At 39.4% G+C, this 9,917-nt stretch overlaps 1 pseudogene; it reads right to left on the reverse strand.

The window, feature by feature from the left end:
• Positions 1-864: 864 nt before the first annotated feature.
• Positions 865-9,603, reverse strand: LOC147465640 (pathogenesis-related thaumatin-like protein 3.5; annotated as a pseudogene).
• Positions 9,604-9,917: the final 314 nt, after the last annotated feature.

A 9,917-nucleotide genomic window follows, 5' to 3' on the forward strand; every position in this document is an offset into this window, starting at 1 on the left:
ATGTTTTCAAAGTACAATTTTTAGCAAGAACACCGCATAAGCATGTGAATAGTACACATTAGGCACGTCCGTACTCCGGTCTTTTACATACTGGTGCATATGGAATTCATGCATCAACAAAGTTACACAACGGTTAAGCATAAAAATGAGTTCATAGTTTACATAAACTAAAATGTATGTATAGCCGACTAACTTGTTACATCTGGCCCAGTCCAAGGCAACGGTCTCAAGGAGAACAATACCTTGAGCATCCAAAGGCATAAAGGAGCACTCCAAGATGGCTACTACAAGCAACAACCAGGTGAACTGCTTTTGAAAACTTTGAGTATGTTTGTTTTTGAAACATAATAGGAATAAAAAGTTTTTTTCAAGTTATCTTAGAAGTACTATTGGACATAAAACAATAGCAATAATTAGCAGGAAGAGTTGGGGTAACCTCAGAATAGGACAATTGCATGGCAAAGTGTGAATAAAAAAAAATTTCTCTTCAAAATTTTCACAAAAAATGACCGAAAGATGTACTAATTTAAAAAACCATAAAAAGGCTGCCCCTAAGACAACATACAGGTACGGAAAATCCTAGAAGTAATGTCTGTAAGGTATGAATCAAGGATTTAGTGTATACAAACATTTCTAGAGACAGATGTCGGTCTTGTCTGGAATATGGTTTTTTTTTTAAATAGACGATTTTACAAACAGAATGCTGTCGAATTTTTAAAAAAAAATCAGGAGTACTTATTGATTATAACGCCTTCTTATATACCATAACGATAGACAAGCAGCTTTAGCAAAGCATAGCTTAATCTCTAAATAAAGCTCATTGATGACAAACAGGGATACCGGCAGACGACTAGGATGAGTCACTCATGATATATTCAAGCTACAAAGGATTCGGGACAAGCTCATGGCAGCACACAAAGGGGATAATCGAACTAGGCCTTTAGCAATTAGAGACCCCATTTCCAAACCTTGTAAACCTATACGAAATTTCACAGACCGTAATCGACCATACCTACATAGACGAGCAAAAGAAAATGTCAAATATACCTAGGAGTGGGGTTGGGCTTCAGGGTGTGACAGCGATAAACAAGCAATAAGGATTGCTTGATATACCTGTCACCCATATAGTGCAAATTAATTCTAATTTTTTGTCCTTGTGGTTGGTTGGCAGGTAAAGATCCCTGCTTTCATCTGATAGGAGTTCCGGCCTAAAGCTCCTATTGTTTTATGTACCGAAGGATCTTGTAGCAATTTTTATTTTCATAAAACAAAGTTATGTGGTGTCTTTGGAGTAACCATATGATAAGTTTTTTTTAAAAAAAATAAAGTACTTAAGTTCTCTCAATATATGGTTCTAAAGTGATGGGTTTTTCTCTCCAATAGAGCTAATGATCATCCTCGTTCCAAAACCGTTGGTCCAAAATTGTTGGCCGCATCATCTCCAACACCATTTTTTGGCAGAGACCATGAAACCGAAGCAGATCAAGCCTCTCTCTCTCTCTCTCTCTCTCTCTCTCTCTCTCTCACACACACACACACACACACACACACACACACACACACACACAATGTTAGTTTTGGGGAAAGGTTTGCCTTATCATAACCTAAAATGAATTCAAAATCTAGATTAGCCGGTTTTGGAACCATGGAAAAGAGAAGAAAATCTAGAATACAAGGGAATAGTTTCAAAATTCTACAAATTTGGAAAATTATATGAGAGGTTTGGGTTTGGGATGTTGAGGAGGAGGATACATGGCCATCTACAAAAAAAGACTCTCTCTCTCTCTCTCTCTCTCTCCCCCCCCCCCCCCCCCCCCCCCCCCCCCCCCCCCCCCCAACACACACACACACACACACACACACACACTAATGGAGATGCCAATACCTTAAAGAACTAGGACAAAACATAATAGAAGAACCTGTTCCTTTGCAGGTGAATGTACTAATGCCATCTTTGTATGTATAGTTGTATGCGCATGGGCAAGCTTGCTGGAAAAGTTGAGAGCAGGGTGTTGCCTTCTAGATATTGGGATTTCCATGGGAACCAGTGCAACAATATTTAGGAGATAAGAAGGGCTCACAAGCACCCTTACAACCAACTATAGCTGATTGTCTATGTTGATGATAGAAGCAATCTAAGATGCAAACTTTTGCAACTCCTTGGTGCAATTAGGGTTGAGATCTGCAATGCAACCGGTGTCTTTACACAAATAGTTGTCTGTAGAGGCCACTACATTTGCATACTGCAAGGAAAAGGAGGAGGTGCTACTCATATTGGGATTGTTTACAAAAGAGACTATGGAAATGGGAAGATATAGCCATCTACAAAGCACACATCATAAATGTCCTTTTTTGAAGGTGTCGGAGTGGTTTTGCAAGTGTAATCTCCACAAGAATGGCAGATGGTTGCCCTTGGTCCACTACATGCCCCCACAATCTGCTATTTTGCATGCTAATTTCAAAGGTATTGATGTTGAGCTTGAGAATGATCTCCCTGTGTGGACCTAGAACCTACTTGACCACCCGACTAGTGCATCTAGTGTCCTCATTTGCTCCACCCCAAGCTCAAATCCATCGTCCAATAGCAATGATAAACTGCCATTTGGTAGCAAGTTGGTCACACAATGTACTTGCAGTAGTTTCGGTTCATGTGAAGGTTACTCCATCCCTTGCAATGCACTAGTACCTTAATTTGAACACAAGCAAGAGCAAACAATGACTACAATGAGACAATGTGTGCGATAACTAGAGTGTAATTGCCAGAGTATACAACTAATTATTGACATAACTAAGCTAGTTGTGACTAAATGAAAGCATCCAAGCAACCAATTTTCCATTGAAATATGTGAGATCAACATTTTCACATGGGCATGCTTGACACATTCACGCATATGTACATAACTCACTTGATGGTGACAAGATGTATCTTAAACAGACCACAAAAAAGCAAGACCATGGCCTCAAATCCATAATTAATCTTCAAAGTTGAGCTTCTAATTGAATAATCAATTCCAAACGCAAAACCCATCAAAATGGGAACTCAAACAACACATGCTTATTGAAATCAAATACATTTGTAAAAAAATTGACCTCTCTGATAAAGCACGCCAACAAGTGTTGTGGTCATGATCTCAGAAATTAAAGGTAGAGCATCCAATCTCTTGGGGAAAGTGAGGTCAAATTGTACTCCCATCATTGTTGACAAGAGCTCTCTCTCTCTCTCTCTCTCTCTCTCTCTCTCTCTCTCTCTCTCTCTCTCTCGTGCACATGTGACACAACCACAACACACTCCTATTTTGTCCTACTAGTTGCCATCCGAAGTCCCCTAATCTCTACCACAATCTATATGAGTCTCCAAGATGATGCCTATTCCCACCATTGAACATAGCGGCTTTTTCAAACGTTGAATAACTCTTGTAAGAATTTGCAGAGGTGTTCTCTAAAAGGGGGGTCAAGCACAACACGGTGTCATAGATAAATGCTTTTGAGAAAAAGGCCAATTAAAAGGTGAAGAAAGCATTCCTTCAATTTAAATGATACTCAGTGAGAAATGTCCCGTGTAAGAGTTATTGCACGACAAAGGGTTGCCAGTTCTCATTATAGAGGGCTTAAAAAATGAAACTTAAAAAAAGATCTACATTTAAAAATATGTACCACCTTTGAGCAAGTCTCTAAAGAAGATTTATATCTAGTTTAAAATTGCAAGCCCTACGGAGAGGTGACGGAAGATGCAAAAATTGCGACTAGTAGTGCCTTTTCTACTATGAGTGAATCCACAATGAAGCGGAGTGTTCAAACTCCTACCCTTCCTAACTTGGTCAATTGGTCGAATAAGAGGTAAGAAGAATAAACCAAAGCTATAGAAAGTACCCAAATGTACGACAACAACAAATGAGAAGATGTGACACTTGTGGAGGGGATCATCCCACCCCATGGTGTAACACTCAGCCAAGACCGCAACGTATGCTAGGGCAACAAACACCTCTTTTGAACAATAGTAGAGTAGTAGTCAACCACACTATTAATTGAACCACATGAGAGCCAAGCATTGGTGATGACTTCTTTGTATTACCACAAGCCTAGGGATAACTACAAAATGATACCAAAGAGTAGGCCTTATGCTAGAGACACCTATCCTTCATGGTAGAGATTAGAATGTGCAAAACCATCGTATGTGCCACCACCCATGAGAAATCATTATTCCATGGTTGAGAGCTCAAGCATAAGAAGATGCTAAAGACAAACCTATTAAGGAGGAAAATAAATTGCATGTTCAAACAATATTCAAGAGCTAATCGATGAGGACTCAACGAAAGTCATGGAAATCCACAAGAGGAAAAATGAAAGCAAAAAGGCTAAAAGCAAAAACTACCTTGGAAATGGAATTGCATCAAGTAAAAGAGCATCTAAAAAATAGGGAACAAACGGAGAAAGAAAAGCATCTAAGGTGTCATCAAGAGGATCAATGTGAGTAAACAAATTCCTAGAGCCATTAGACACTATGTTGCAAGCATTTGAGGCTAGATTGAGGACCAACCAAGCTCTAGAGCAACGATGGGTGAGTTACCCTCCTCCTGAGGTAGAGAAGCACATGCTAGAGATGTGAAATAATTTGATAGAGACTGCACGAGCATTAATGGTTTGTACACTATCTAGCCCACCTCTCAAAGCAAAATAGTGAAGCTTTGAATTTGAAAAGATCATTTCTACAAAGATGTTAAGCGAACTCTTGTGGAGATACAAGCATGGCTACAGACTAAAGTACATCTTTGGATGTGTGGAGATTTTGAGTGTGAGAGTTTGGCGAGAGAAGATTGCATCTTAGAGAGACTAGTAAAAGACAAAGATTACATCCTAGAATTATTTCTCAAGACCTTATTTGAGCCGTTTGGATGGGACCAAATCTTGGCTATTCTAGATGTGTGTGTAAATAAAATAATGCCCACAAAGTTTTGTGATGAGGAAGGCAATGACATAGCCCCCTATTTTATGATAAAGGTGGTGAAGGAAGTTAATGAAAATTGTGATTATGAAAGAAAAAAAGGTGAGAAAAATAACTATGTCATGAATCATGCTGCAAAAGCACAAACAAAGAAGAAAAGTAACCACAAGAATATGTCATCATTGACATACCTAAAGAATCAACAATAGTTGTTTCAAATAAGACGACTACAACCAAAAGCAAATAAAGAACTAGTGTTTCCAAGTTCCACCTCAGACGTTCAATAAACTCGAGATCAAGAGAACAGCAAGGATAAGGCAAAAGATTGATTGTCTCGTACATTGATCAAATTCATCTTATGTGGAGAAATAGGACTCAAAATCACATGTTTAGATGTGATCTCATATTGAACATATGAGAAGAGAAGGCTACATCTCATTAAGGGTCCAAAAGAGAGATGGTCTACCAAAGAACAGTGAGCAGGTAATGGAGCTTAAAAGACCTTAGGGTTAGCTTCATTAAAAAGACCTCCAAAGGTTGGTGCTAGAAGTCCTTAGAACTAGGATCTTTAGGTACTTTAGACCTTAGGCAAGCTAGGCATGTGCTTGAGGTGCTTGTCGTGCTTCATGACTAAGATGCTTGTTGTGCTTGATGACCAAGGTGCTTGTGATGTGTCAGTCAAAGATAATCCCTACAAAGGAGGGGGCAAGCCCTAAAGGTAGGGGCATGAGAGGGAGAACACACACACACACACACACACATTCAAGGAAAGCCCAAGACTCAAGAGGCAATAAGGACATATGTCAAGCACCTACACCTACTGCCCTCATGTTGTGCCTAAAGCATATTGGATGGCCTTTAGGGAGGTCCAATGAGAATTTAGATGCATGTAATTAATTAATTAAGCTCTCTCTCTCAAAGGAGGAAAGAAGGGCAGTTGTCCAAATGCTACCCCTATTGCTTGAAATGTGATTGGCTAGCCTTGGCAAGGGCCAATAGGGATCAAAAGCTCGAGTAAAGAGAGAGAGGGATCGACCTAGGCAACAACTAAGAGACCTCCTTTTTGCACATTATACACACACACACTCATACATTCTCTCATTGTGTTGAGCAAGAACTCCATCTCCTCCAAGCTTGAGAAGTAGAGAGCCTACACAGACACCTCTTGGCTATGGAATGCAAATCCAACCAAGAGGCAAGCTTCAATGGCATGCTCATCTTCTCTACCATCCATATTACTATGCTAAGTTAAACTCCAAGAGTAATCTATGGTGAGGAAAGTAGTTCTTTCTCGTATGCTACTTCTTCTTCTTCTTCTTCTTCTTCCCTTCCCTCACTCCCTGCTAGCTCTCTCCACCTTTGAAGGTGTTTGAGGTCTTGGGATTGAGGCTGGGGACAAGTTAATGCTTTTACAAGTTAGTTATGGGCATAATATTGGTGCATGAATCTTACCATCTTCATGGCATCAACAAGGTCGCAAGGAACACAAATTATGTCTTATACCAAGTCTCTCTTCATGGGAAAATCTATAATACAAAAGCCTTTTGGAGGGGGGACCGGATCCAAGTAAATTGGGTCCTCAACTACTGCCAAATTTTTTTATTCTCTCTCTCTCTCTCTCTCTTGCAAGTATTTTTCATGCCAAGCTAACAAGGAATAATGTTCATTTTGCTACCTTTGATCAAGTACTCTCCTTATGCTCTTTAAGAATTCTCTCAAGGAAATTCTCACTATTGTGACTTCAATTCCGCTACATTCAATGTTATTTGCCATATTTTGTTACATCTAGCCTTGAACAATTACATCCAAGTTGCCATTAAAAATACATGGCATAAGAGTCAAAGTCAGGAAGCTAAGCCACTAAATGAACTAGGCATTAGTCCCAAAGCTTCAAGTAATATTATCATGGTCTAAGAGTCTTATCTATTTTAGGTAATGTTCAAGCTGGAAGAGTTGAGCATATTTATGTTGTGTCACTCATGCTGATATAAATGAGCATAAGAGTCCAAGTATTTGTATTTTAAGTCTAGTGAAGTGAAGGAAGAAGTCCAAAAGACCCTCACGTATTGAGCACAATGAGATATGAGTGGAGAAGCTTCTACATAAAAAACCCTTCTTAGAAAAGTGGAAGCTATTGCGACAACCTTTGATGTCACATGTACTAGATTTGTTCCTTGAAGCACCCATCAACTCCATTTTTCACATTGCATGCTTTTATTTGACAAATCCTCACATGAATAGATACTTTTAGTCCAACTGCTCAACTCCAATAAGAGCGTATATCAAAGGCACTTTTTTTCCATCTTGTTTTTCCCCTTTGGTCATTCACGCTTTAGACCCTAATCTAGAAACAATCATTAGTATCCTCTTGTATGTATTCCTTATACATTAGGTACTCGTAATAATATAAATTCTTAAAGAATCAGAGCCACAACTATAGGTATACTGAGTGTAAATCTCCATTAAACAATGGCAAGTCAAAGAATGGCATACAAAAACAACTAGCAAACAATGACAAATTCAACGAGAGAGCTATCAACAACAATCAAAAGGAGCTCATATAGTGCTTCAAGTTGGTGAAATATTACAGAGGACTCACATTGCAGTGGAACTTGAAGGCAAGATCCATCATAAACTCAATGACCCAAAAAGGCTTAGTTCTCAGAAAGGCATGCAACACCAACAACCATATTCACTGCCAAAAGTGGTAATGAAAAGGAGGATGCAGAACACAGTAGATATCAATCGCTCAAGGAAGGGGGGAGTGTCATCAACTACAAAGCAATCTGAAAGCTACAAACCAACCTTGAAGACAAACATGAAGACCAACCTCCCGGCCATATTACACACGATCATGTCAAGGGATGACACGAGCTAGGAAGGGAGGAGTGTTTGGTTATTTCAGCATACGGACGTCCACCTAGCCAGGACATCATATTTGTACTCTATTATTTTTTTGATCTAGTGTAGCTATACTGTGTGTAAATCTGGATTCCAAAGAAGTAGATATATTCTGTGAGCTGTAATTGTTTCATGATTTATGTAAACGCCCTAAGCTCGCCAGTGGCCATTTAAAAAGCCCTAGGTATAAAAGATAATAACATTAGTATGAAAGGGAGGATCTTTTGGAGAAAAGGAAGCTCTATGTATGTATGCTCAAGCAACCAAGCAACTTAGATTTGTAATCAAATTATCTCATGATTGGGTAATCCGATTTTGATTCCAAAAAGTACATTGTATTCCTCTTCTCTTGCTCTTTCAATCAAGTGTAAGCATTTCAAGTTCTAACTTTACGTCTGCGAGCCTAATCTTCAATTTGTAGTGCATAAACCATTGTTTTTTGACATTTTGACCATAGGAGAGTGTTGTCAAACCTTAGAATGACCTGTTTGGTTTTGTTGTAGTATTTGTGACTTGGTACATGATGGATTGCAATTTTCGTACCTTGTCAAATTGCAACCAGACTTTGTAGACCTGATATAACTTCCCTTAAAGTTTTGTGGCTATTCGAATCCGTTTAGTCATTGAATGGCGTGATGATTTAGAGCGATGAGAAAGAAAAAAGGAAGATTTTTTTATATGAGAATGGTGATTAGCTCGTTGAGTTGATGTATTTGCTTGTTAGATTCACTTCTTGAGGGCTAACAACCTCAAAGAGTCTCTTTGTTCAATCTGAGTCACTTCCCCGAGGATTGACATTATTATGTTAGTGTCAGATAGCTATGCTATAGACATCCATCGCGGTGACCTACTAACAATCACTTTAGTACATAGCATGGTGGCAAAAAATTTGGCAGCACAACCATAAGCAAAAAAAAAAATCCAAGAGCCACCAACTTTCACAACAGTAAATTATAATCAAAACCATAAGGGGTCTTCAACTCTTGATCATAAACCATATTCCTCACTAAATCGACTCCCACATGTGGAGTTTTGCTATACCCAACACAATCAAATTGAGCCAATACACATGGCCCTTAAAGAACATATTTTTATGCATGCAAAGAAGTCCAACTAGCTACTAAATATAATGTCAAATCACCATTTTGAAAGCATTTAATCATATGTAATTGATGTACCATGATTGTCCCCTTGTATATAGAGTTAGTTTGGACCTAGAAGGGTGGAAAGTAGTACACACACGCACAATGAGACATCCACATCTATCTTTGAAGTTCCATGCATCATACAAAATCGTCACTGCAACCCAATCATGATGCAAAAAAGTCCCACAACTTTGATCGACCTTATGCCATAGTTTCACATGTAAGTGTAAAACAACTTTTTTTAATTTTTAGATGCACATATGACATACAAAAGAGGATGGTTTGACCTCATACCAATGCATCAAGCTCAACTTTATAACATAGACTTCACCCCATACAGTTTGGTTTGGCTAACCATAAATCCATACATAAGTTTATGGACATCAAACACATGAAATCAACTCACTGAAAACAAACCATAAAATATATATGAAATGCACATCTAACCATGACTCTATATGGAATCGGGTCTTTGAACGAGCTCATTGGAGCGAGCTTTATTTTTTGGGCCATTCTGCCTACCTCCCCTTCCTCCTCTTGCCACCCATATACTTCCTCCTCTTCCATTGTTGCTTCTCCTCCACCTCCTTCTCTAGCCACCCTCCCTTTCTCCATCTCCTCCTCCAACCGCCCTCCCTTTCCCCATATCCTCCTCCATTCTTCCCCTTCCAACCTCTCTCTTTCTCTCTCACTCTATAACCCCCCCCCCCCCCCTCCTCTCTCTCTCTCTCTCTCTCTCCTCTCTCTCTCTCTCTCTCTCTCTCTCTCTCTACCCCACCATCTTTCCCTCTTAGTCTCCCTCCATCTCTCTCTCTTTCCCTCTCCCTCTTCGTGCCCCCCTCTCCCTCCTCCTCCTCCTCTCTCTCCTCTCTCTCTCCTCTTCTCTCTCTCTCTCTCTCTCTCTCTCTCTCTCTCTCTCTCTCTCTGTG

This window comes from Adiantum capillus-veneris, chromosome 1 (genome assembly GCF_014529385.1).
Source record: "Adiantum capillus-veneris isolate H3 chromosome 1, ASM1452938v2, whole genome shotgun sequence".
Classification (NCBI taxonomy): domain Eukaryota; kingdom Viridiplantae; phylum Streptophyta; class Polypodiopsida; order Polypodiales; family Pteridaceae; genus Adiantum; species Adiantum capillus-veneris.